This window comes from Ovis aries, chromosome X (assembly GCF_016772045.2).
Source record: "Ovis aries strain OAR_USU_Benz2616 breed Rambouillet chromosome X, ARS-UI_Ramb_v3.0, whole genome shotgun sequence".
Classification (NCBI taxonomy): Eukaryota; Metazoa; Chordata; class Mammalia; order Artiodactyla; family Bovidae; genus Ovis; species Ovis aries.
Genome location: NC_056080.1, coordinates 86,397,147 through 86,423,208, shown reverse-complemented (window position 1 = coordinate 86,423,208; position 26,062 = coordinate 86,397,147). Strand labels below are relative to the sequence as shown.

The following is a 26,062-nucleotide window of genomic DNA, read 5'->3' as shown; positions in this document are numbered from 1 at the left end:
TTGAGACCTGAGGAAACAAAAGCAGAGGAAACACTGGGAGAAAACTCTGTATGGGGCTGCAAGAGAGTCAGTTCTACTGAAGATGGACCATTCCCAGGTGGGGTGACCATTGACCAGGTGGACAGCCATCAGAGGAGGGAGGGTAGCTCCAGGCAGAAGAGGTCATGGGAGGAAAGACTCAGAGCTGGCAATCTCTTGAATTAGGAGTGTGTTCTTCTAGCTGGAGTATTGAGTGAGAGAGGCCAAGGTTGGACCATTCAAGGTCCGTCTGCACCATGTTAAAGAGGTTAGAGTTGATTCTATAAGTATCTCTTCTCACTTGGGAACTTCTAAGAAAATGACTCAACTCCCTTGTGCAAAGATGAAGGCCAAGGGTAGCAAAGCCAGGCTGGAGACACTGAAGAACCTTTGTGGGGTTTTTGGTGGTAGAGGCCGTGTCTGCCTGGCCTCAAGTGATATTTAAAGTTTTAATAGGCATTTCAGCCCCAAGTATTTTCCATTCAAACCTTTAGATGTGATGAGTGATATTAAATTAAAAAATTTTTTTCAACCTGCCTTCCTCACAAAGCCTAAAAGAGTATTTCATGTGAGACTGCCCTGACACAACAGGGACACACCACTGTAATTCATCTCAGCCACAGACAAGCCTGACCCTCAGTGTCATGAGCTTCTCGCTTTTAATTTTCCTACTCCTGCCTGACAGGATATAGGACAAAGGCCTGCCCTGTGACCTCCCTTGGCAGCAGCCTCAGTGTGCAAGAAAATGGCTTGGCTCGCTGATCCCAGAAGCTGTGGGGAAAAGGGGTGAAGAAGAGTAGGCTTTCCCAAAGCAGGCTTGTTGGCCTCCATAGTCATGTGAACCAATTCCTTACATTAAACCTCCTCATATAGATACACACACATGCAATTGGTGCTTTTCCTCTGGAGAATCCTGATTAATACACAAGGCTACCCCCACACAGAGGGAGTAGGAACACGGGGAGGTGTGACCAGAACTCCAACCCTGCCCTGCAGTAAAGAGGGACTCCTCCTACTCCCTGCCAGGATTCTCACATCCTCTGGATAGGAATAGGAATCAGCCCTATCACCTATGCCAGGTGCTGAGTGGTAATAGCACCTTCCTTCCTCACCCAACCAGAGGTGAATTAGTGAAGACCAAGTGGAGAGCATGAACTTCCACCCTCACCCAGTAGTAGGAAGAACCTCCACCCAGGGGGAGGAGAGGGTGGGACAAATACAGAGATTAGCATTGAAACATATGTATTACCATATGTAAAATAGACAGTTGGTGAGTATTTGCTGTATGACACAGGGAGCTCAAACCCACTACTCTGTGACAACCTAAAGGGGTGGGATGGGGTGAGAGGGAGGTTCAGGAAGGAGGGGACATATGTATACCTATGACTGATTCATGTTGACGTATGACAGAAACCAACACAACAGTGTAAAGCAATTATCCTCCAATTAAAAATAAATGCATTTAAAAAAAGAACCCCCACCCACCCTGGGTGTCAAAATTGACCCAATGGTAAACTGAGAATTCTACCCTCATCTAGCAGTACTGATGTGGTGCCTCTGTTCCCAATGAAGCTGAAATTCAATTGAGTAGGCCTGTTGTGGATAATAGCATGGGTGCAACAACTCCAAAACTACTGGTAATGCATTAATCAAATGGGTAAATATCTTGACATTGTTGGAAACCACAGTTCTCACTCTGGAAGAAAAGAGATATAAATATGGCGAGATTGGATTGAAATTCAAGGTATCAGGATCAAGTTGCAACTTAAAATTAGATGGTGGGGTCAGGGATGCAAAGGGCATGTGTACTTCCTAGAAATATGGCTGTCCTAGTAGCAGGGAGTTCACCTAGGCCCCAGACATTGGTTTAAATTCCCTATTCAAAGGCATCATAGCTGCTTGGAAAAATGGCACATTCCAGGCTGGGGCAGGATATGGTCTATCTGTTGAGTTAGCCACTCAACTGCACTGAGAAACCTGCTGGCACTCTCTATGGTGACATGTTGGAGCTCAAGGATCCTGGGCTAAAGGGCAAAGGAGTGCCAGCCACTTGGGATTCTCCTGAGCCTGCATGTGGCAAAGCATCCTAGCCATGCTCTCTTGGTGTTCTGTTGTCTTGAAGACTGCAGGCTGCCTCACCTGTGCCACAAGAAACCATGGGAAGAGGTTTGTGTCCTCATTTGAGCTGGACATAGTTTAGGGGACATCCAAACCAGGGCACTCTCAGGAGGATCTTTGGTGACCCTGTCTTTGACAAGAGTGTCTCTTTCTAGAAACCTTGGCTTCTTTCTGGGAGACTCAGATTGCTCTTACAGTAGGGAACGGTGGTCTACAACAAGCTGTTGAGAGGTCTAACATAGTCTGATGTTTTGTTATCAATTTTGGCTCCTGGCCACTTTCATGTTGGGAAGTGGTTCTCACACTTTTACCCAGCGGGAGCCTGGAGAATGGAAATCAGTCCAGAGTCAAGCTTTCTCAGTATCGTGTATGACAGATATGCTGAGAGGAGGGGACCATGGCTGCCCTGTTGGTATTGAGGGGAATCGGGATCTCGGCTCTAACCTGAAGTATGGCTAGGATTCTCAGCTAGCCAATCCTTCTTTCAGCATCTACTTTTTACTGAGCATCTATTTGATGTCAGTTAAAAAAATACTGAGCAGCTATTTTGTACTGGGAACTGGAGGCCAAAGACAAGGAAAAGGTGCCCTGTCTCAGCCAGCTCAGGCTATCACAACAAAATACCATAAATACCATTTTCTCACAGTTTTAGAAGCTGGAAGTCCAAGATCAGGGCCTAGCACAGTCCAGTTCTGATAAGCATCCTCTTCCTGGCTTATAGACAAGTGCCATCTCACAGGGTACTCATGTTACCTGTCCTCAGTGTGTACGTGTGGAAAGAGAAAGCAAGATCTCTGGTGTCTCTCCTTGAAAGGGCACTAACCCCATCATGAGGGCCCCATCCTCAGGGCCTAATTACCTCCTCTATGCAATCTCTCCAAATACCATCACATTAGGGGTTAGGGCTTCAGCATATGGATTGAGGTAGTGGGCTGGGGGACACATTCAGTCTATAACATGCCCTGTCCTCAAGGAGTTCACAGTCTTTGGCCAGATATAGAGAACTAAATCAACAAGTACAATATGGCATGGAGCGTTCTGTATAAAGGCAGGATCGAAATGCACAGTTAGACTGAGGGACCACTTTTCACCTCCTGGTGGGCAGAAATCCCAGAAAAGACAGACATCAAGCAAATAACACCACCAAGACAGGCATAATTACAAACTATGAGAAATGCTGAGACAGGGAGCCAAGATGCTCTTCCAGAAGGAATAGCTCTGGGGCCAGAAGATAAGCTGAGTTCAGTTGGGACGTGTTGAGTTAGATGAGCCTATGAGGTAGTATCTGCACTTTGTATTATAGAACGGATTTTTATTAGGAATCAAACCTAAAAATAAGGAAGTTTTTTCCTGTGTCTCCCAACCCCCTTGGCACTGGCAACATAAGTAACAGAACCAAGAGTTGCAAAGGACACAAAATGCCCTTGGGCAACTGTGAATCAGTACAATGAACTTTATGGCTAATGAATCAGGGCTGTACCCACAGATTCTCTTCAGAAATAAGGACTGCTGGAGTTCCAAGGGTCTCAGAGATTGCCTACTAAAGCCTCTTCATTTTATGGCTGAGAAATCCTCAGCACAGAGAGCAAGTTCCCATAGCTGGTTTCTGAGATGTCATACACTTGGCCTCAGCTACTGTGTGATGTTGAGGAAGTGCCTGAGTTCCCTGTGCTTGAGTTTCCTCAGTAGTCAAGTAGGAGTGGTGACAGCATCTACTCCATAGGCATGCTGTGCCACTTCTGCAGATCCTTTTGTTGGCACCAAGATCTGTGTCCTCCAGCTGAAGCCATCCCTTAAAGTCAGCCTCCTTGATGAATAGCCTTGTAGGGAGAAGGTGATGGGGCCCTTTGCTTATCTGCTGACAGTTTTAGTGTCACAACTTCCTGCACGGAGATCTGGGCTGTGGGGAAAATGCCCAAACATCCATACCCATACAGAGTGGATTACAAATCTAATCCCTGGCAACAATAGTAATAGCTAGCCCATGCTGAGCATCCACCATCCCAGACATTGTGTGAGGGACATTACTAATGATGGTTAGCCATCAAATCAGCCTTGCAAAATACATAGAACCATCCCTATTTTACAGAAGAATCTGAAGCAAATGAGAAACTAAATATCCCAACAAATAAGACAAGACTATATCCTTAATATACAAAAAGCTCTCATAAATCAATAAGAAAAAAATCACAAAAGAGACAAATGACACAAATAGACAATGACAACACATACATCCTACAGTAAACATTAAAATGCCCGATAAGACTTGCAATCAGAGAAATGCAAAATGAAAATGAGACACCAATTTTTCTTTTTTATCACATTGGCAAAGATGGCAAGCATGAGAATACACACAATTTACAGAGGGGCAGGGATAAATGTATTGCGATGATAATGTCTTCTCTGAAGACATAATGACTTCTCTGAATGGCGATTTGACAACTGATGTAAAAAGTCTTAAAAATCTATACTGTTTGAGTCAATATTTCTACTTATTTCTAAGATGTATCCTATGGGAATAACTAGAAAAATGCACCCATTTATACAAGTATGTATACATCTGTATGTGCACAGAACAATACTGAAAGAACACAGACAAATATGGTAGCAAAGGGACCTCAGGGAGTTAGCATCACTGGTGATTTAACATTTTCCTTATTTTATTGTGTTTTCCAAATTTTATTCAGTGACTTTATAATCAGAAATATATGTGTTTTACCAAAGGGCAGCTGTAAGTTATTCTAAATAAGTTCCTATCTCTTGACCTGGCAACTGGCCAAGATAGAGAGGAAACAGTTGTAGTCTGTCAATCCTTGAGATAGTTCTCCCAAAAGACTAGAAATGACACCAAAAGAATAGAAAAGGCAAAATTTGCTTCCAATTTTCCTAAAAGAATATGTGGCCAATTCTATACATCACAGTGCAGCTGAGTGTACTGTGCACTCACAATTATAATGAGTTATAACCTATGCACCCACAATTGTAATGAATTCTACCATGTTAGTTAACGAAAAACTGGAACGAAATTTTTGGTCAACCCCATATGTTGAAAAGTATAAGGACACATGCTCATTTGAAAGGAAGAATTGCTAAACTGAAAGTCTGAAGAAGCTTAATCAAGTTAGTCCAAAGTTCTGCACTTAGGTCCAGAAAGTCCATGTTTTTAGGGGAAGATCTGAATTCATGGTGTGCATGAAGACGACACAGGCCAAATGGAAAAAACGAGTCCTCACTCCCCGCACAAGTGTTCCTGCCTTTTCCCACCTCCCTACATCTACTTCTGGCATATGCCTGGCTGGTGCAACTCTGCAGCCTGTCCTCCTCTCCATCAGACCCACCCTCTTTTCCTGAAGGCCCACCCCCACCCCTGCAGACATTCAGCCTGTGGCCCCTTTAGACCAATAACCAAGGATACCAGGCAGCATGCATTCTCTCCAGGATATTGGCAATCCCTCACATTGGTATTCTGCACCCAAACATGGTCCCTGCTCAATAGTGGTCTGGCCAAGAGAGCACAGTTGCGGCAGCGCAGCCGCAGAGAGCTGGGAAGGCCATTAAGTGGAGTGATATTCCAGAAGAGTGTGTATGCTGTTCTGTCCCCTATTATCCTGCTTGCGTGTACCTCTCAGGTTCTTGACAATTTATGGTACAGCAAAAATCCCATTAGAACAGGCTCTAGGAGGTGTTCAAATTGTGTCACTGTACTGGAATTTGGGCTGTGGAAGGCAGTTCAGAATGAAAGAGCCACTGGCGAGGACTTCAGCAGTTTCCATTTGAGTGGAATTTGCCTTGCAATGTCCTTAATGGAAACCAGATCTGCCTGGTCTTTATGTTGCCTATGGAATGAAGTGATAAATGCCTGGATAGACTTGGGAACTCAATTTTATAAAAGCTAAATATAGTTGTTTGAGTGTACAATTAGAGTGTGTGTTAGGTAGCTGAGGATGAGCTATGGATGGGAATTTGGCTTCCCCAGCTCGGGAACCTGGGGCAGCCTGGTTATGTGTGTAGCCACAAGCAGGTGACTCTTAGGTGACACACATCGCGATGCTCAGCACTGGCTGGATACTGATATTTTGTGTATAAACAAGACGGCTTCTCTTCCACTAGTCTGAGGAATCTTTGATAATTCACATGTGAAATTAAAGGCATCTTATTCATTCTGTTATTTATTATTCTCTGCAAAATGAGTTAGGAATTTGTCCCCGTGAATAATGTTAGCCATAATAGTTAATTTACTCCTATTCATTGGCAGTAATAAAAATGTACAAGGGGAGGCAGAAACATTATTATTTCTTGCTTGAAGTGCAATTTCATGTGGTGAGAAAAACATGTTAATATGCTGCAAAGTGCTACAGGAATTTAGTTCTCAAAGGAATGGTGGTATTAAATGTATTCTGACAAGAAGGAGCCTCGGAAGGGAAACATTTATCTTCATAAAGTCATTAAATTTACTGAGCAGCATCGCATTCTTCCTGCAATCTGCTCACTCCATTAGAGGCGAAGCTGGGAAACTGACTCTGTCACAGGAGAGGCCCCCACATTTCCAAAAAGAGGAGGAATGGGGCTCTTCCCCTGCAGGAAAGGTTTCCCCCTCAAAACCAATGAACTCCAACCCAGACACACACATGGGTGCTCTGTTACCTCCTTCCAAAATAAATAAATGGGGTACTGACAAGTTTCTTCCTTTCCTCCCAGCCAGATGATTCTGCAAGGGACTAATGGCTGACAGATTTTGCAAACCCGCCTGGTCCACAATTTCAGGGGATTCAGGGTGAGAGGGGTTCCATCCAGCTGATGTGGACCCAAGGCGGCTCACACAAGCCTGGATCTACACGATGGTGTGAGCTGTTCTGTGAAGCAGTTTTCTGTATGTGTGTTTCTTAGTCAAGGGATCCTGATCCACCCAAAAATGTCATAAATCCACATTCTTGAAAATTACTGAGGGAGAGAACTCGGGTTCCTTGTAGTTGCGAGTTTCTCTCGTATTCCAATAGCTGTGTCTTTAATGGGCTTTCCTTGTGGCTCAGCTGGTAAAGAATACCCCTGCAATGTGGGAGACCTCAGTTTGATGCCTGGATTGGTAAGATCCCCTGGAGAAGGGAATGGCTCTCCACTCCAGTATTCTGGCCTGGAGAATTCCATGGGCTGTATAGTCCATGGGGTTGCAAAGAGTTGGGAACTCAAATCACCATGAAATGCAAACAGACTTCAGAACCAAAGCCATGCTGCCCACTTGGACACAGGGTAAGGAATGAAGCAAACTGAGCAGCTTTCAATACCCTAGAGGACTTGTCTCGCCCAACAGATGCCTTATCTTCCTCAATTCAGTTTAGTCACTCAGTCATGTCCAACTCTTTGAGACCCCATGGACTGCAGCACATCGGGCTTCCATGTCCACTGCCAACTCCCAGAGCTTACTCAAACTCATGTCCATCGAGTTGGTGATGCCATCCAACCATCTCATCCTCTGTTGACCCCTTCTCTTCCTGCCTTCAATCTTTCCCAGCATCAGGGTCTTCTCAAATGAGTCACTTCTTTGCATCAGGTGGCCAAAGTATTAGAGTTTCAGCTTTAGCATCAGTCCTTCCAATGAATATTCAGGACTGATTACCTTTAGGATTGACTGGTAGGATCTCCTTGCAGTCCAAGAGACTCTCAAGAGTCTTCTCCAACACCCCGGTACAAAAGCATCAATTCTTCGGCACTCTGCTTTCTTTATGGTCCAGCTCTCTCACATCCATACATGACTACTGGAAAAACCACAGCCTGGACTAGACAGACCTCTGTTGGAAAAGTAATGTCTCTGCTTTTTAATATGCTGTCTAGGTTGATCATAACTTTTCTTCCAAGGAGCAAGCATCTTTTAATTTCATGGCTGCAGTCACCATCTGCACTGATTTTGGAGCCCCAAAACATAAAGTTTGTCACTGTTTCCATTGTTTCTCCCATCTATTTGCTATGAAGTGATGGGACCAGATGCCATGATCTTCGTTTTCTGAATGTTGAATTTTAAGCCAACTTTTTCACGCTCTTCTTTTACTTTCATCAAGAGGCTCTTTAGTCCCTCTTTGCTTTCTGCCAAAGGGTGGTGTCATCTGCATATCTGAGGTTATTGATATTTCTCCTGGCAATCTTGATTCCAGCTTGTGCTTCATCCAGCCCATCATTTTTAATAATGTACTCTGCACATAAGTTAAATAATTAGGGTGACAGTATACAGCCTCGACGGACTCCTTTCCCAATTTGGAACCAGTCTGTTTTCCATGTCCAGTTCTAACTGTTGCTTCTTGACCTGCATACAGGTTTCTCAGGAGGTAGGTCAGGTTGTCTGCTATTCCCATCTCCTTAAGAATTTTCTACAGTTTGTTGTGATCTACACAGTCAAAGGCTTTGACATAGTCAAAAAGCAGAAATAGATGTTTTCTGGAACTCTCTTGCTTTTTTCATGACCCAGCGGATGTTGGCAATTTGATCTCTGGTTCCTCTGCCTTTTCTAAAACCAGCTTGAACATCAGGAAGTTCACGGTTCATGTATTGCTGATGCCTGGCTTGGAGAATTTTGAGCATGACTTTACTAGTATGTGAGATGAGTGCAATTGTGCAGTAGTTTGAGCATTCTTTGGCATTGCCTTTCTTTGGGATTGGAATGAAAACTGACCTTTTCCAGTGCTGTGGGCACTGCTGAGTTTTCCAAATTTGCTGGCATATTGAGTGCAGCACTTTCACAGCATCATCTTTCAGGATTTGAAATAGTTCAGCTGGAATTCCATCACCTCCATTAGTTTTGTTCATAGTGATGCTTTCTAAGGCCCACTTGACTTCACATTCCGGGATGTCTGGCTCTAGGTGAGTGATCACATCATCGTGATTACCTGGGTCATGAAGATCTTTTTTGTATAGTTCTTCTTTGTGGTTTTGCCACATCTTATTAATATCATTTGCTTCTGTTAGGTCCATACCATTTCTGTCCTTTATTGTGCCCATCTTTGCAAGAAATGTTCCCTTGGTGTCTGCAGTTTTCTTGAAGAGATCTCCCATCTTTCCCATTCTATTGTTTTCCTTTGTTTCTTGGCATTACTCACTGAGGAAGTCTTTCTTATCTCTCCTTGCTATCCTTTGGAACTCTGCATTCAAATCGGTATATCTTTCCTTTTCTCCTTTACCTTTCCCATCTTTTCTTTTATCTTCCTAATATTCCACAAATAGCTGCTGTTCTAAGGATAAAGACATGCATCCTATCTACCAACACATCGTAAGAAAGAAGGCAATCTTGGGTGTGCTTCAGAAGAGGACCAGGGTATGGGGCACAAGACGAAGATAGGAAATGAAGAAGAAAAACTGTGGATAGAGTTTTAAAATCCCAGTGCAAGTTTATCTGGAGATGAAAATAGCTTTGACTGAACCAGGAGAGCTAAAGTGTCCCCCACACCATGTCACAAGCCACAGCTAGGGCTGTCTCAGGACAGATCCAGAAGAGTCAAGCCATTTCTTTGGTGACATGAAAACAAGATCCAACAGTTGAGACTCTGTTACTGATCCCATGGTTAAGACTCTGTGCTTCCAATGCATGGGACACAGGTTTTATCCTGGTCCAGGAACTAAGATCCTGCATGCTGCATGGTGTGGTCAAAAAAACCCCAAAACACAAAAGGAAAAGGCATCACAGCCAATTTCTTACAAAATAGAAAAAGAAAGCAAAATCACTGAGGGGAGCTAACTATAAGCTGTAAGAGGTCACAGACAATGTTGGTTGCTCTAATAGTACCAACACCTCGCTGATAGGCACTCCATAAATATTTGTTCAGGAAATGGATGGATGCATGCATGCATTGCTCAGTTGTGCTCTGGGTGGGTGGCAGGGCTAGACAGAGACATTCCTAATCCGGCACTCTAAGTGACACTGGCCCATCCAAGGAACACTGCATTTTGTTAGCAGGATGAATTTTGAAATGTTTGACCAGGTTGATAGAATTTCCAGTGACCAATTCCCAGGATTCTGACCCTGTTCAGAGAAAAGACTGATATTTGTTGAATAACCATCATGGGCTAATTATGTGAACTATGTTTTCACTGAATCCTGAGAACAGTCAATTTTGCAAGTGAAGAATCTCAGAAAGGTTAAGTAATTTGCCTAAGATCACACAGTGACTGGTCTTGTTCTTGGTGCCAGGCTGACCAAGCAAGCAAGACAACATGTCCTCTGTCTTCCCAGCCAATGCCCTATAGAGGGAGACTGTCATTACACAATTAATAGCCCAATTAATGACATAGCTACCCTGGTGATTAGTGCTATGAAGCAGCAGCACTCGCTGCCAGGAGACCCAGCAGCAGCCAAGACTAACCTCATCTCGGAGGAGGATCACACAGGCTTCCTGGACAAAGTGACATTTGAGTAACACTTCTAAGGCTCGATGAGCAATAACTAGATAAAAAAGAGCAGAAGGGGTATTCAGGCAAAAGAGACATGAGAAGGCAGGCCCAGAAGCAGAAAGGAAGACACATCTTCTGACAAATCCCAAGGCAGCTTGTGGGACTGGACAGTGGGACTGGACAGCAGACTGGACAGCAGACAGTAAAGGGGGAGATGGCCCATTGTGAGGCTGTCAGAGGCAAAAGGGACCATGGCGGTGGTGTTGAGGATTTGAAAATGTAGCCCAAGGATTATAGAAAGACACTGCAAGGGTTTAAGCAAAGAGAAAGAGACCAATCAGATCTGCATTAAGAGGTCTCTGGAGCCACTAAATGGAGTACAGATTAAAAGTGATTAATGGAGCCAACTGGGAAACCAGGACTCTTGTCCCGAGGAGAGGAGACAATGATGGCTGGGCAGAGAGGAGGAAGGAGGGTGGATGAGGGGAAAGTTATTTAGAGGACAGACTCTCCAGAGCTGAGTGGTGGATTGACTGCAGGAAACCAGGGAGACACAGGTGTTGAGGATGACTCTCAGATTCTGGGTTGAGGAGACCACTCTCCACTGAGATATGGCTTGGGAGATGGAGGAGGACACTCTGCCTGTCTGGCATCTATTTCTTCTCTATTCCAGCAGGAAATCCCTTTCCACACAAACATGGAGAGTACTCCCTCCCTGGCCTGGTGATTTGCAGCACTTTTTGAGGTGAAATGTCATTCTCAGTCAGGAAGGCATCTGAACTGGTCAGTGGAAGCTCAAACAGCATCATGTAAGAAGACTAGGGCCCCTCAAGGTTACAGACCAAGGGCTTATTCTTTAAAAATGATGCTAATTGTGTTGTGGAAGCCCCTCCATCACCACCAATAAGCAGCCCAAACCTCTTTGCCGTCTTCATGTTTTCACAACCAGGTTTCCCAGCCTGGGCCTACATGACTCAGTTAATAGAGCTTGCAGAACAAGACACTGGTGACGCGCCCAAGTGCTTGTTTTTGCTTAACACACTGTTCACTGATTCTTTTAAAGACCTTTGAAACATTCAAGTGCATACAGGCATTTTAGACTATCTGCCCTCTGTAGCTGATCTGGCCAACTGCCAGCCCATCTGGAGGCCCACTAAGGAGAAAGTAGAAGAGGTTTCAAAAATCAGACTGTGCAAAGCTCAATGTGTAACCCAGTGACTCCGCAAGATGATCTATCAAGAGAGAACAAGTTGAACAATCTTTGCCTGAACAGAATGATAGCCGGATGGCCCTTCAAAGAGGCACTTGTTCCAGAAAACAAGATCATTTGCTTTTAGTGCTATTTTATTCCACATCTCTTGTCAAGTCAAGAACACAATCTGACCTGAACCCAAGCTTAGATTGTACAGAACATCAGATTCCTACATACCCTGTGTGTCTAAAGGCGATTCATTTAGTCAAGATACTTGACGTGAAAATGTAAAATTAAATGTTTAAAAGATTCGCTCATCATATCTGACCAACAGGGTCATCATCCTGCAGGTCCTTCGTGTATCACCCATTGCTTCCCACTCAGTAATCCACATCAGGCTCTGCACCCCCTCTCTGTTGGCCTTGGGGCCCCAGTTTGGCAGCCTCCGTGTTCCTCCATGAGTTGAAATCAAGGCTTCCCCTCAATCCTCAGCTTCTTAAAACTCTTCCAGTTGGACCACACCCAAGTACAAGATCTCAGTAGCCCCTGAGCCCAGGACTGCTTTAACTAGTAGCAGGCACAAATATACATATACATATACGTGAACCTGGGCTCCCCACATACACCTCCCAATCCTACTGACATCACCTGGGTTAATGTGCCCCAGGGGGGCAGAGGTGTTAGCACAATGCAGTCACCAACCCAGAGGAGCTAGACCTAGACAGGCCTAAGGTACTGGACCCACTATGACTGCACATCCCGGTAGAAGTCTTAGAATGTGAAGAAGCAATGGCTCAGGACAGGATGGCTGAAAATCTCACTGATGCTGATGTGGGGCCAGAAGAGACAGCTTCTCTGAAGGAGTCCCTGGGCCAATGGCAATGCAACGACAAGGCTGTGGCAGACAAACTCTAAGGTAACCTTCAGTGCTTCTTCCAATTCCTAGTATTCATGTCTTTGCCTACTCTGCTTTCTCTGAGCATGGGTAGTACGTATGACTTGTTTCCAACCTACAGAATATGCCAAAGGCAATCAGATGTTACTCCCACAGTTATCTTGTTATGTAAGACTCCAAGTCACCAGACTGGAAGGAGGATTCTCCTTGATAAAAGAAAGTGAAAGTCTTAGTCATTCAGTTGTGTCTGACTCTGTGACCCCATGGACAATAACCCACAAGGCTCCTCTGTCCACGGGATTCTCCAGGCAAGAATACTGGAGTGGGTTGCCATTTCCTTCTCCAGGGGATCTTCCCAACCCAGGGATCAAACCTGGGTCTCCTGTACTTCAGGCTGATTCTTCACTGTCTGAGCCACCACGGAAGCCCTGATAAAGGAAGCAGCCATGTTGAAGAAACCACACAGCAAGAACTTCAGGTGGCCTCTGGCTTATGGTCAGCAAAAAGCTCAGGCTCTCAGCTCAACAGCTATGAGGAAATTAATTCTGCCCACATCTTCATGCTTGGGAGCTGATTCTTTCCCAGTCAAGCCACTAAAAGAGCTCTCAGCCTTAACCTCGATTTCAGCCTGTGAGACTCTGATCAGAGGCTCCAACTAAGCTGTGCTCAGACTCCTGATCCACAGAAACCAGGAGATAATAAACATGTGTCAGTTTAAGCTGTTCAGTTTGTGGTCGTATGTTATACAGTAATGGAAAACCTGTACATAAGGCTTATGGGAATCAAGGATTCCAGAATCAGTCAGGCCAGGCACACCTAGGGCTATGTGGGAGGGAGGAAGGGGTGGCAGGAGTAATAGTAGGTAGAAGGAAAGGCAGAGTTGGAATGATCTCAAATATTAAAGCAAATCAAACACCCCTGTCTTGAACCCTGCTCCAAGCTTTAGTTCAAATATGCACACATCTGTACCCTCCAGCCTGGCCAGTCAACCCAGAGAGCCTAAGCATCTCTTCTGTGCCAGGCCCTTTCTTAGATCCAGCAGGGACATGACAGGAAAAAGTCAAGGTCGCTGGCATCTAGGGGTTCTTGGCAAGGACTTGGATCTCTTTGGGAATTGACTAACTCAGGATGCTTATTTAAAATAGGATTCCCCAGGCTCCAACCACAGAAATTCAGTTAGTAGGTCTTGGGCAAGGCCCAGATAGTCATATTTAAATATATATATCTCAAGTGATTCTTCTGTAGGTAGTCCAAGGACCACACTCTTAAGATTAAACACTGACAGGTAGAACCAGTGCCAGGTTTTCAAAAGAGGAGTGACAAGATATGGCTTGCATATGAAGAGGCTCACCCTGGGCTGCTGCATGCAGAATGAATTGCTTGGGGGCAGCGATGGAAGCAGGGGGCCAGCAGGGGCTGTGGTCCAAAAGGAATGATAGTGACTTGACCAGAGTAGGAACAGTGGGTTGGGAGAAAAATAGATGGATAGAGGTTATACTATGGCGGTGAAACCAACAGAACTTAGTAATGTGTTGAAGTAGAGGGAAGTATTGAGGATGCCACCATTATTTAGACCATTATGTTTGTGATTATTCAAGTGCCATACCCATTGGAATTGTGGTCACTCCACAGTATAATACTCACAAAACGGAAGAAACAGATAAATACAAAGTCAATCTTTTTCCCACCAAAATAATTAGGGTAACAAATTGGAACACACTGATTTCCTTAATTCAATAGGTGAATCCATCATCATAAATAAATCAATGTTTTAAATTTCATCCCCCAGACAAAGTAGCAAAAGTACCTACTCTTTATGAAGCACATAGCTCTTTCAAAGAAGTTAACTTTACTCAAATTGTTCCAAACTGTTCATAAAATGTTTCAAGGAGAAATCATAAAATTCTCCAGACTGCAAAACTAGATAAGGACCCTTCTTTTCTCTAGACAAGGAAGCAAGTACAGAAGGATTCTCTAGGCAAGAACGCTGGAGTGGGTTGCCATTTCCTTCTCCAATGCATGAAAGTGAAAAGTGAAAGTGAAGTCGCTCAGTCGTGTCCAACACTCAGCGACCCCATGGACTGCAGCCTACCAGGCTCCTCCGTCCATAGGATTTTCCAGGCAAGAGTACTGGACTGGGGTGCCATTGCCTTGTCCGAAGTACAGAAGAGAGGGATGTAAATATATGATTGCCATAGAAACCTTTTTTGAGTAGGGCAGACCGATTTGGAGAAAGAGAATTAATTCCTGTTGGGTGTTTGTTTAATTTTTTAACTTTGTGTGTGTGTGTGTGTTTAAATTTTTTTTTAAATTTTCATTTTTACTTTATTTTACTTTACAATACTGTATTGGTTTTGCCATACATACATTGACATGAATCCACCACGGGTGTACATGCGATCCCAAACATGAACCCCCCTCCCACCTCCCTCCCCACAACATCCCTCTGGGTCATCCCCATGCACCAGCCCCAAGCATGCTTATCTAATAATGATCCTATGGAGTAGAGATCACTACCATCTCTATTCTACACTCAGGATTTGATAACAGTGGCAGAATGTCAAATAACTACTAACAAATGAAAACTTTTTTGCCTCATCTCTTTCTCTTTATTATTATTTTTTAATTTTTATTTTTACTTTATTTTACTTTACAATACTGTATTGGTTTTGCCATACATTGACATGAATCCACCACGGGTGTACATGAGTTCCCAATCCTGAACCCCTCTCCCACCCCCCACCCCATATCATCTCTCTGGATCATCCCCGTGCATCAGCCCCAAGCATCCTGTATCCTGTATCAAACATAGACTGGCAATTCGTTTCTTACATGATAGTATACATGTTTCAGTGCCATTCTCCCAAATCATCCCACCCTCTCCCTCTCCCTCAAAGTCCAAAAGTCCGTTCTATACATCTGTGTCTCTTTTGCTGTCTTGCATACAGGGTAATCATTACCATCTTTCTAAATTCCATATATATGTGTTAGTATACTATATTGGTGTTTTTCTTTCTGGCTTACTTCACTTTGTATAATTGGGGAAATCAGAATTGAAAGAGACACATGTACCCCAATGTTCATTGCAGCAGTGTTTATAATAGCCAGGACATGGAAACAACCTAGATGTCCATCAGCAGATGAGTGGATAAGAAAGCTGTGGTACATATACACAATGGAGTATTACTCAGCCATGAGAAAGAATACATTTGAATCAGTTCTAATGAGATGGATGAAACTGGAGCCGATTATACAGAGTGAAGTAAGCCAGAAAGAAAATCACCTCTTTCATTTAAGAATATTCCAATCAATTAAAGAGTCGTTTGTTTTTTTTTTACTTTATTTTACTTTACAATACTGTATTGGTTTTGCCATACATTGACATGAATCCACCATGAGTGTACATGCGTTCCCAAACATGAACCCCCCTCCCATCTCCCTCCTCATAACATCCCTCTGGGTCATCCCCATGCACCAGCCCCAAGCATGCTGTATCCTGCATCGGAAGAGTCAAGTTTTAAAAGAAAGCTATCAAACAGTCCATCAAAATGGGTAAATATTTACCAGCTCATAGGATATAGATTTTATAAACATGAAAAAATGGAACATAAAGCAAAAATATTAACAAATTTGCCTACAGATATGTATTTAAAATCTCCATATAAAATATCACCAGCAAAATTTAAGACACAAATGACAGAGGGTAAAAATATCTGTAGCCACTATAACATAGAGTCAATACCTTTCCACAATGCGGTGGTTGCTGTGGGGTCAGACTACTTCAATTTGAATTCTGGCTCTGCCTTTTACTTGCTGTGTGACCTGTGGCAAGTTGTTAAATGTCTCTGTTCCTATTTTCCTCATCCGTATAATGGGAATGATAAGAGTATCTACTTATTTATGAGCCCTAAAAATGCTCATGACCTTTGACACAGTCATAGGTGACTTCTAGGAATCTAGTCTAAGGAACCTATTAGATAAACAAATTAAAATGTGAAAAGAGCCTATACTCTCAACAACAGATTAGATTGTGGTACCTCCATACATAAGAATAGTACATTGCTGCTAAAAATCATATTTAATCTCATGATATGTGGAGATGGTCAAAATATAGTTAGTCAAAGAAGGGGTATACAAATTAATTGGATCCCATGCATGTGTGTGCAGGTTGGCTATGTGTCCAAAACATTCCAGAATAAAATGCACCATAATATTACCTATGGTTATGTCTGAGTGATAAAATCATGAGTAGTTTTTCTTCCATCTTCACACTTTATTAACACATTATATCCAATGAGTGTGTATTTTTTAATTAATTTTTTATTTTTCCATGCCAGGAGGCTTGTGGGATCTTAGTTCCCTGGCCAGGAATTGAACCCAGGGTCATGGCAGTGAAAGTGCCAAGTCCTAACCACTAGACTGCCAGGGAATTCCCTGTATTGTTTAACAAGGAAAGAAAAGTGAAATGCATTTTGGGTTGGTTCTAGCATATTTGAAAATTTAAGAGAAATTCCAGGAACCCGGAAAATGAGAATCCATATATAAAGTTTCCCTCCTCTAGTGACATGATCATCAGAAGTTATGGAGGGAACCTTGGCATTGACTCCTTGGTGATCACAACTTCTTTGCAGTCAGGAATGTAAAACACAGGGGCCATCCCAATACTACCCTGTCATATAGCAACCTTCTTACCTTCTTCTCACTTCTCCCTTCTGCACTCTCATGCGTTTTCCACCATGTTGGAGAGGAGGGTACAGCCTTTTCCCCATCCATCTAGGAGAGCTCTGAACTCAGAGGCTGAGAAGCTTATTCATGCCTTTGTGGTGAGAGGATTAAATGTGCTCTTCATTCCGCCTTTGGGCTGGTGCCTGGGCCTGGAGTCTTAGCCAGAATGGTGGTAGTCTTCTGTGTGCTATATACATTTCCAGTCCTCATATTTGGAATGTTGTCCCTTACGGTACAAAGACCGTATGTTCCTATAGATTCTCTCAGCAAAAAGGTTGCCATTTGGCTACTTGGTAAGGACTCACACTCTATTTTCAGTATTAACTAAATATTTCCCTACCCCAGGGAGCCTTCTAGAAGAGGTGAGGCCTGTGACCAGACTGGGACTAGTGGGATGAGAGTGAGGCATCCAGTGCCTCTTTGAACTGTCCATCCTGTGTGCTCGATTACTGAACCCTAGTCTCCACCCTGAAGCATGAGGCTAACATTTATCCCTAATAAAATGCCCAAGGTCTTCAAGATATTAATAGAAAATCATTGATATAAGAAAGTTTTTTTAATTAATTAATTTATTTTTTATTTTATTATTTTTTTTTTAATTTTAAAATCTTTAATTCTTACATGCGTTCCCAAACATGAAAATCTTGGTCCATGAAACATATTAGGGCAGAAGTTGAAAGAATTCATTCAAAAAGATTTCCCTGGAGGTCCGCTCGTTAAGATGCTACACGCCCATTGCAGCGTGCATGGGTTCGATCCCTGGTCAGGTAACTAAGATCCCACATATAATGTGGCACGGCCAAAAAATTAAAACAACAACCAAAACAATTTGACATGCCTTGTATGAGGTTCTAGGGGCCCAGAGATTGACAGGATGGAGAAGGGGTGGGTGTACACAGGGTCATTACAATGTGTTCACAAGGCCATATGTTTTGTTAAATTTGCAAAAGTAAGATTTTTCATGACAGCTGGTTAAGCCTACTGCTCTTTTCTCCTCTGCCTTTCTTGCCACCCCCATTTCCCCTTGTGTCAGGTGGCATTGGAGTGGCCTCACACATTTTGGGGAGTGAACTAGAGGAAGTTGACTTAGGATAGATCAATTTTGAGTTTAGTAAGATATATTTATGGGATTTGCAGTTACTTCCATGACGAGTTACATTATCCCTAAGCATCTCACTGTAGGAATGACTTGTGGAACGTTTGTACCATCCACTAGGTTGACTCACCTGGAGCCATGACATAATGGTACAGAAGTCATGCTGTCTAGGCACACATCCTATAGTAGCTAGTACCAAAAGTGGGCAGTAGTGTAAAACAATCGGGGCTATAGTGCACCGAGTCAGAAGCTTAGTCTTTGGAAAATTCTTTCAAATCTTACATACAGATTTAAAGAAAGCAAGAGAGATTTTCCTAAATTTGACAATAGAAACAATGCATGGTTAGATGAACTACCAACAAAGAGTTGTGAAGCTGGAAGGGAAAAAAAGGATTTTAAACTAAAAATGATATGAAACAAATTCCAACCAATAATGATAGAGGAAAGAAAAATGATCTTCCAAGTCTCTCCACAGAGAATACTATAAAATTGTCATATGTGCAAATGATTAAAGAATATGTCAGACAGTTGCTTAATGAAAATATTGTGCTACTTTTCTGGATTTTATGATGTCTGTGGTATTTGTCAGCCTTCCAAATTTGTGATTTCTGTGATTTATTTTCCCTTTCTAAATAAACATTGAATTTTGTACTGAATTTTGAATTTGTGATTCAGGTGGCTTTTCTTAAAGAGAGTCACACAAATTTGGTAAGCTTCGGGCCTTCCAAATCTAGACCTGCTTCTGGTAGGAAATGAAAGATCACAGAGATTTGTCGGTATGTTCATGATTTGTGTAAGTCCTCCACAAAACATTTTTAATAATAAAAAGTGAGTTATGCATTAAATTCCTGTCTTGTCTCAGTTACCCACACCTGGGGAAAGGATTGCTTGGTGCACCCACCAAGCAGAGTTGGGCTGCCTGGCCTGAAAACCATGCAGCAAGGAGCAAATTGTCACCCCTGTGGGGAGCCACAACTTGCCTATCACTCAGAGCATTGTTTGTCAATTACACATAGAAAAATTTTCACCACCCCCCACACTTCCTCTTGCATGTGGACTCAAAGAAAAAATATTTACTGAGCATGCAAGACTCCGGGTCACCTTGGAATCAAGCCAGGCAAGAGGGTCAGGAGAGATGGGGTAGCTGTGTGGTAGGAGTACCAGAGAGGAGAGGTGAAATCTAGAGAAAAGAAAAGTGAAAGTGAAGTCGCTCGGTCATATCTGACTCTCTGCAACGCCATGGACTGTAATCTACCAGGCTCCTGTGTCCATGGAATTTTCCAGGCAAGAGTACTGGAGTGGGTTGCCATTTCCTTCTCCAGGGGATCTTTCTGACCCAGGGATCAAACCCGGGTCTCCCGCATTGCAGGCAGACGCTTTAGCATCTGAGCTACCAGGGAAGCCTGAAATCTAGATAGCTCTGCTCAGTTCAGTTCAGTTCAGTCGCTCAGTTGTGTCCGACTCTTTGCGACCCCATGAATCGCAGCACGCCAGGCCTCCCTGTCCATCACCATCTCCCGGAGTTCACTCAGACTCACGTCCATCGAGTCCGTGATGCCATCCAGCCATCTCATCCTCGGTCATCCCTTTCTCCTCCTGCCCCCAATCCCTCCCAGCATCAGAGTCTTTTCCAAGGAGTCAACTCTTCGCATGAGGTGGCCAAAGTACTGGAGCTTCAGCTTCAGCATCATTCCTTAAAAAGCCTCTTGATGAAATTGAAAGAGGAGAGCGAAAAGTTGGCTTAAAGCTCAACATTCAGAAAACGAAGATCATGGCATCCGGTCCCATGACTTCATGGGAAATAGATGGGGAAACGGTAGAAACAGTGTCGGACTTTATTTTTTTAGGCTCCAAAATCACTGCAGATGGTGACTGCAGCCATGAAATTAAAAGACGCTTACTCCTTGGAAGGAAAGTTATGAGCAACCTAGATAGTGTATTCAAAAGCAGAGACATTACTTTGCCGACTAAGGTCCATCTAGTCAAGGCTTTGGTTTTTCCTGTGGTCATGTATGGATGTGAGAGTTGGACTGTGAAGAAGGCTGAGCGCTGAAGAATTGATGCGTTTGAACTGTGGTGTTGGAGAAGACTCTTGAGAGTCCCTTGGACTGCAAGGAGATCCAACCAGTCCATTCTGAAGGAGATCAGCCCTGGGATTTCTTTGGAAGGAATGATGCTGAAGCTGCAACTTTTGAAAAATTAGGTGGGCAAAGGCCTAAGGGGAGGAAGTTCTCCCCTCATTAAGGGTTAAAATGGCTTCTCGCTAGGAGACAGAGGGGAGTGGGGGGCCTGGAAAACCAAGTTCAGTCTTCACTCTTCATAGGGTGCTTGCTCACCACAGCCCACTGGATCTTCAAGGGAAGGCGGAAATGTGGCCAACTGAGCCCCAGAGTGAGGGACAGGGAGCATGGAAGGCCTGGAAGACTGGTGTGGTGGTGGTACCCAAGACAGTTGCTGGAAGCGGGTTGGAACCTGGACTATCCCTGGCTTCCTGTGCCCCAGCTCCTCTCAGACCAGCCCTTTACAGGAAGCCAGCAGTGTGACATCGCCCAATAGCATGGATTGTGGGGACAGACAGGCCTGAGCCTCAGTTCCCCCCTTCTACCTGTGTGACCCAGGGCAAATGATTTCATTTCTGTGCCTGATTTCTCAGCTCTACATGGGAGCTGATGATAGCCACCTCAGAGTTCTTACAAGGAGTGTTAAACTAATATTAGCTGTAACTAACATCTATTCAGCCACACAGAGCACAAAAGGTTTCACGTGTTTGCTTAAAGCATTAATGTGATCAACCAGAACAACCCTTTCAAGAAGTTTTCCTCACATCCCCATTTCACAGATAAGAAAATTCAGGCACAGAGAGGTTGAGTAATTTGCTCAAGAACACACAGCTACTAAGTAGCAGAGCCGAGGTTTGGAATGCAGGCGGTTCAGCTCCAGAGTCTGTACGCCAAATCACTCCTTCTCTCCTGTCCTTCACTATCAACACTTGCGACTGGTTTTTCAACAACAGAAAAAGCAGGCAAGGCTAAATTACAGCCACTAAACAGAATGTACGTGCTATTGACCTTGCTGGCAGGGATGTAAAATTATACCCCGTCTATGGACAGAAATGTGGCAATATTTAACAAAAATATGTGTGTGTTTACCTTTTGACCTGACAATACCAATCCTAGGAATCTAACCCATAGATACACTGGCAAAAATATGAAAATGCATATACACAGAGCTATTTGACGCAGAATAATTTGTAAAAGCAAAGACTGGCGATAGCCCAAATGTTCCTCGATAGAGGATTGGTTGGACAAACAATGGTGCATCCACACGAAGAATTCATAGAGCTGTTAAACAAATGAGAAGATACTATAAAGTGATTTCCAGGACCTATTTTTAAGTGGAAAAAAAAAAAGCAAGGTGTAGAAAAGGTTTATATCACGTTATCTTTTTTGCAAGAAAGGAGGGATGTAAAAATACACATATATGGGGAATCCCCTGGCTAGCCAGTGGTCAGGACTCAACACTTTCACTGCCAAGGTTCTGGGTTAGTTCGGGGTTGGGGAGCTAAGATCCCACAGGCTGCCCAGTGTAACCAAAAAAAACATATATGTGTATTAATGTGTGCATGTGTGTGCTCAGTCCTGTCTGACTCTTTGCAACCCCATGGCCAAGCTCTTCTGTCCATGGGGTTCTCCAGGCAAGAATACTGGAGTGGGTTGCCATCTCCTCCCCCAGGGCATCTTCTCCATGCAGGGATCGAACCTGCATCGGTTATGTCACCTCATTGGCAGGCGGATTCTTTATCACTAGTGCCACCTGGGAAGCTCATCCAGATGAATATTCCCAGGTTAAACCATTAAAAAATGGAAGGATGAGCCCTAAGATATTTTTGAAATGGTTGCCTATAAGGTGAAGAGGAAACAGGATGAAAGGGGCAAGGATAGAAGCTAGATTATTTGAATATGTGTTGGCTTACAAATTTGACTTTGGAATCATGTAACCCTATCACATAATCATAAAAGAACATTAATAACTCCACAAAATAGAAATTCCCAAACTGAAAGCAAAATGAAATAGATGAACCTAATTGTGTGTGTGTACTTGGTGGCAGAGAGAAATTATTTCCAATGACTTTTAAACACAGTCATTTGATAGTAGATCCCTAGTGAGATTTGCTGTAAGTACAAGAATTAGAAAAAATATGTAAATTATTTATAGAGATCATATTGCGGTGGTAGCATTAGCATTGTTATTCTGAGACAGTTTTGTTTGTATGATGAGATAAACTGAAAAAGTAATTGTGTGATACTTTAATTGTATTATCCCCAGTGGCCTTGAAAACTGAGATTCTTAGTATAGAAAAAAGGAGATGTAGATGTAAGATATTAATAGAAGATGTTACATAAATGCCCTGTAGTTCTGAATTTGAATTGGAAGTATCGTTATGAACTCATGATATATTTTACTTTAAATGATACACTTTTGGACTTCCCTGGTGGTCCAGTGGTTAAGAATCTGACTGCCAATGCAGGGGAAACAAGTTCAATCCCTGGTCTAGGAAGATTCCACATGCCACAGAGCAACTAAGCTGGTGCACTGCAACCGCTGAGCCCTTGCCCCAGAGCCTGCACTCTGCAACAAGAGAAGCCACAGCAATGTGAAGTCTGCACAGAGCAACTAGAGAGAAGACTAGGGGGACTAAACCAAACCCAACTATGAAAAATCATAGCCTATTCATCAATCGCCCACATAGGCTGAATAACAGCAGTCTTACTATATAACCCCACCATAACACTATTAAACCTAATCATTTACATCATCATAACTTCCACCATATTCACACTATTCATAGCCAACTCAACCACAACCACCTTATCACTATCACATACATGAAATAAAGCACCCATCATAACAATCCTAGACCTCATTACGCTCCTATCAATAGGAGGACTCCCTCCACTATCAGGATTTATACCAAAATGAATAATTATTCAAGAAATAACAAAAAATAGCAGCATTATCTTACCTACCTTTATAGCAATTACAGCACTACTAAATCTATATTTCTACATGCGACTTACATACTCCACCGCACTCACAATATTTCCCTCCACAAACAATATAAAAATAAAATGACAATTCTCAACCACAAAACGAATAATCCTTCTACCAACAATAACTGTACTATCCACTATACTACTACCACTTACACCAATCCTTACAACAACTAGAGAAAGCCTGTGTGCAGCAATAAATTAATTAAAAAAAATAATAATAGACTTCCTAACTCTTCTGCTGAGAGAAGGCAATGGCACCCCACTCCAGTACTCTTGCTTGGAAAATCCCATGGGCAGAGGAGCCTGGTAGGCTGCAGTCCATGGGGTCGCTAAGAGTCGGATACGACTGAGCGACTTCACTTTGACTTTTCACTTTCATGCATTGGAGAAGGAAATGACAACCCACTCCAGTGCTCTTGCCTGGAGAATCCCAGGGACAGGGGAGCCTGGTGGGCTGCTGTCTATGGGGTCGCACAGAGTTGGACACGACTGAAGTGACGTAGCATTTAGCATAGCAACTCTTCTGCTGAAAAGCTCTAGAAAAAATTACAATCCCAGTAGCAATGGGGCATCCTTAAAATGCAGATTGTAGTCTTGAAATATCATTTATCACTAAAAGGAACAAGGGCTTCCTGGACAAATGGCTGGTTTTAGCCCTGGGGCAGAAGATGTACAAGATGAATCTGGAGAATATTGTCCTATTTGAGAACAAGAAACGATCAAAAGCTACAGGGATCAGGGCCAAAGAACCCATGAAACCAACTTAAAGAGGCTTCTACTGGCCAAAGATGGGCTACTTTGAATATCAAAAAATAATGACTTTCATGGATTGGCAAACTTATGATTACCAGGGGGGAAAGGTGGTGGGAGGAGTAAGCGTTTGGGATTAACAAATACACACTACTATACATAAAATAAATAAAAACAAGGACCTAGTGTGTAGCACAGGGAACTATAATTGTGTGTGTAGTTGGTGGCAGAGAGAAATTAAATTCTTAAAAATAAATAAATAAATAAATAAAAAGGAGAGATTACCGGGGCAGCGGGGCGGGGGGGGGGGCGGGGGGGGGAGGGGGAAATGATGTACTAGAAAAAAAAAATAACCTTTATGGGAAAAATCGAACCCAGGTCTCCCGCATTGCAGGAGGATTCTTTACCAGCTGAGCTACAAGAAAAGCCCAAGAATACTAGAGTGGGTAGCCTATCCCTTCTCCAGTGGATCTCCCCAACCCAGGAATCAAACCAGGGTCTCCTGCATTGCAGGCAGATTCTTTACCAACTGAGCTATCAGGGAAGCCCTTAAAGAAACTAACACAACATTGTAAATCAGCTTTACTTTGATATAAATTAAAAATTTAAAAAATAATAATAATGACTGCAATGGACTTAAAAGATATTTAAACTCACAATTTCTTTATTTAAAAAATCTACTTAGTCACTTTAGTGCCATGAAAGGGAGCCAGTTTATTCTTTTGGAAATTGATAATTAGACAAAGAATTGGGTATTAATTCCACATTTGATTTCTCTTTATAGAAATATTGTAGCTATATGTAAGATGGGTGAACAACGAAGACCGACTGTATAGCACAGGGAACTCTATTCAATATTCTGTGATAAGTTATATGAGAAAAGAATTTGAAAAAGAATGAATACATGTATAACTGAATCACTTTTCTGTACGTGTGAAACTAATACAACATTGTAAATCAACTATACTCCAATTAAATTTTTTTAAAAAAGAAGTATTGTAACCAATAAATGAAGTCATTAGAGTTAGAATAACACTACTGCACAATCGGTAATGAAGCAATGGATCTAGGTATTGAACAATAATTACTGCTAGCATCACCAAGAAATAAGTAGGCACCTGGAGAGGGTGTGGGGTGACCAACATCATCTATGACATCATTCTTGCTGCTCCCAAATTAAATTTGCATCAGATCAAGCTTGGAAATACAACTACCAATTCATAAGAAACACTAAGGGCAGAGGAGAGTCAATCAGCTAAGTCCAGATTGTGAAACTCTCTATAGGAAAACATCTTGGTTTCTTTAGCAAATAAATTATGAGGGGGGGAGGATAAAAGAAGAGGCTTCCCACAATTTTAGAAAGTTCTAAAAGACATATTAACCTTAACTGATTGTGATAATTTGGAGTTCATTTGGATCCTGATTCAAACTGTAGTGTGTGTGTGTGTGTGTGTGTGCGTGCGTGTGTGTGTGTGTACACACATGTACACACATCTGTGCATAACTGGAAATTTGAACAGTGAAGAGCTACTCGATCATATTAAGAGATTACTGCACTATTTATATTTGATAATGGTATTTCGGTTGTTATAAAAGTATTTCATGTCTTTTAGAGATACATACTGAAATATTTATGGACTACTTGATTCATGAAGTCTGGGATTTGCTTTAAAATAATACAGGAAGGAGGAAATAGATGGGGCCAGAGATACAATAAAACTGACTTGGAGCTGATAATTGTCAAAGTTGGATAATGGGTGTATGGTGGTTTATCAAACTATTCTACTTTGTATATTTTTAATTTTCCATGTTTTTAAGATCAAGAAGTTTAGTGGTAGAGA

The 26,062-nt window shown here is 42.7% G+C and overlaps 1 non-coding gene across 1 annotated transcript; it reads right to left on the bottom strand.

Annotated features, from left to right (window-relative positions):
* Positions 1–16,952: 16,952 nt before the first annotated feature.
* Positions 16,953–17,025, bottom strand: TRNAE-UUC (transfer RNA glutamic acid (anticodon UUC)). The gene has a single exon. It is a non-coding gene; the product is annotated as a tRNA-Glu (tRNA).
* Positions 17,026–26,062: the final 9,037 nt, after the last annotated feature.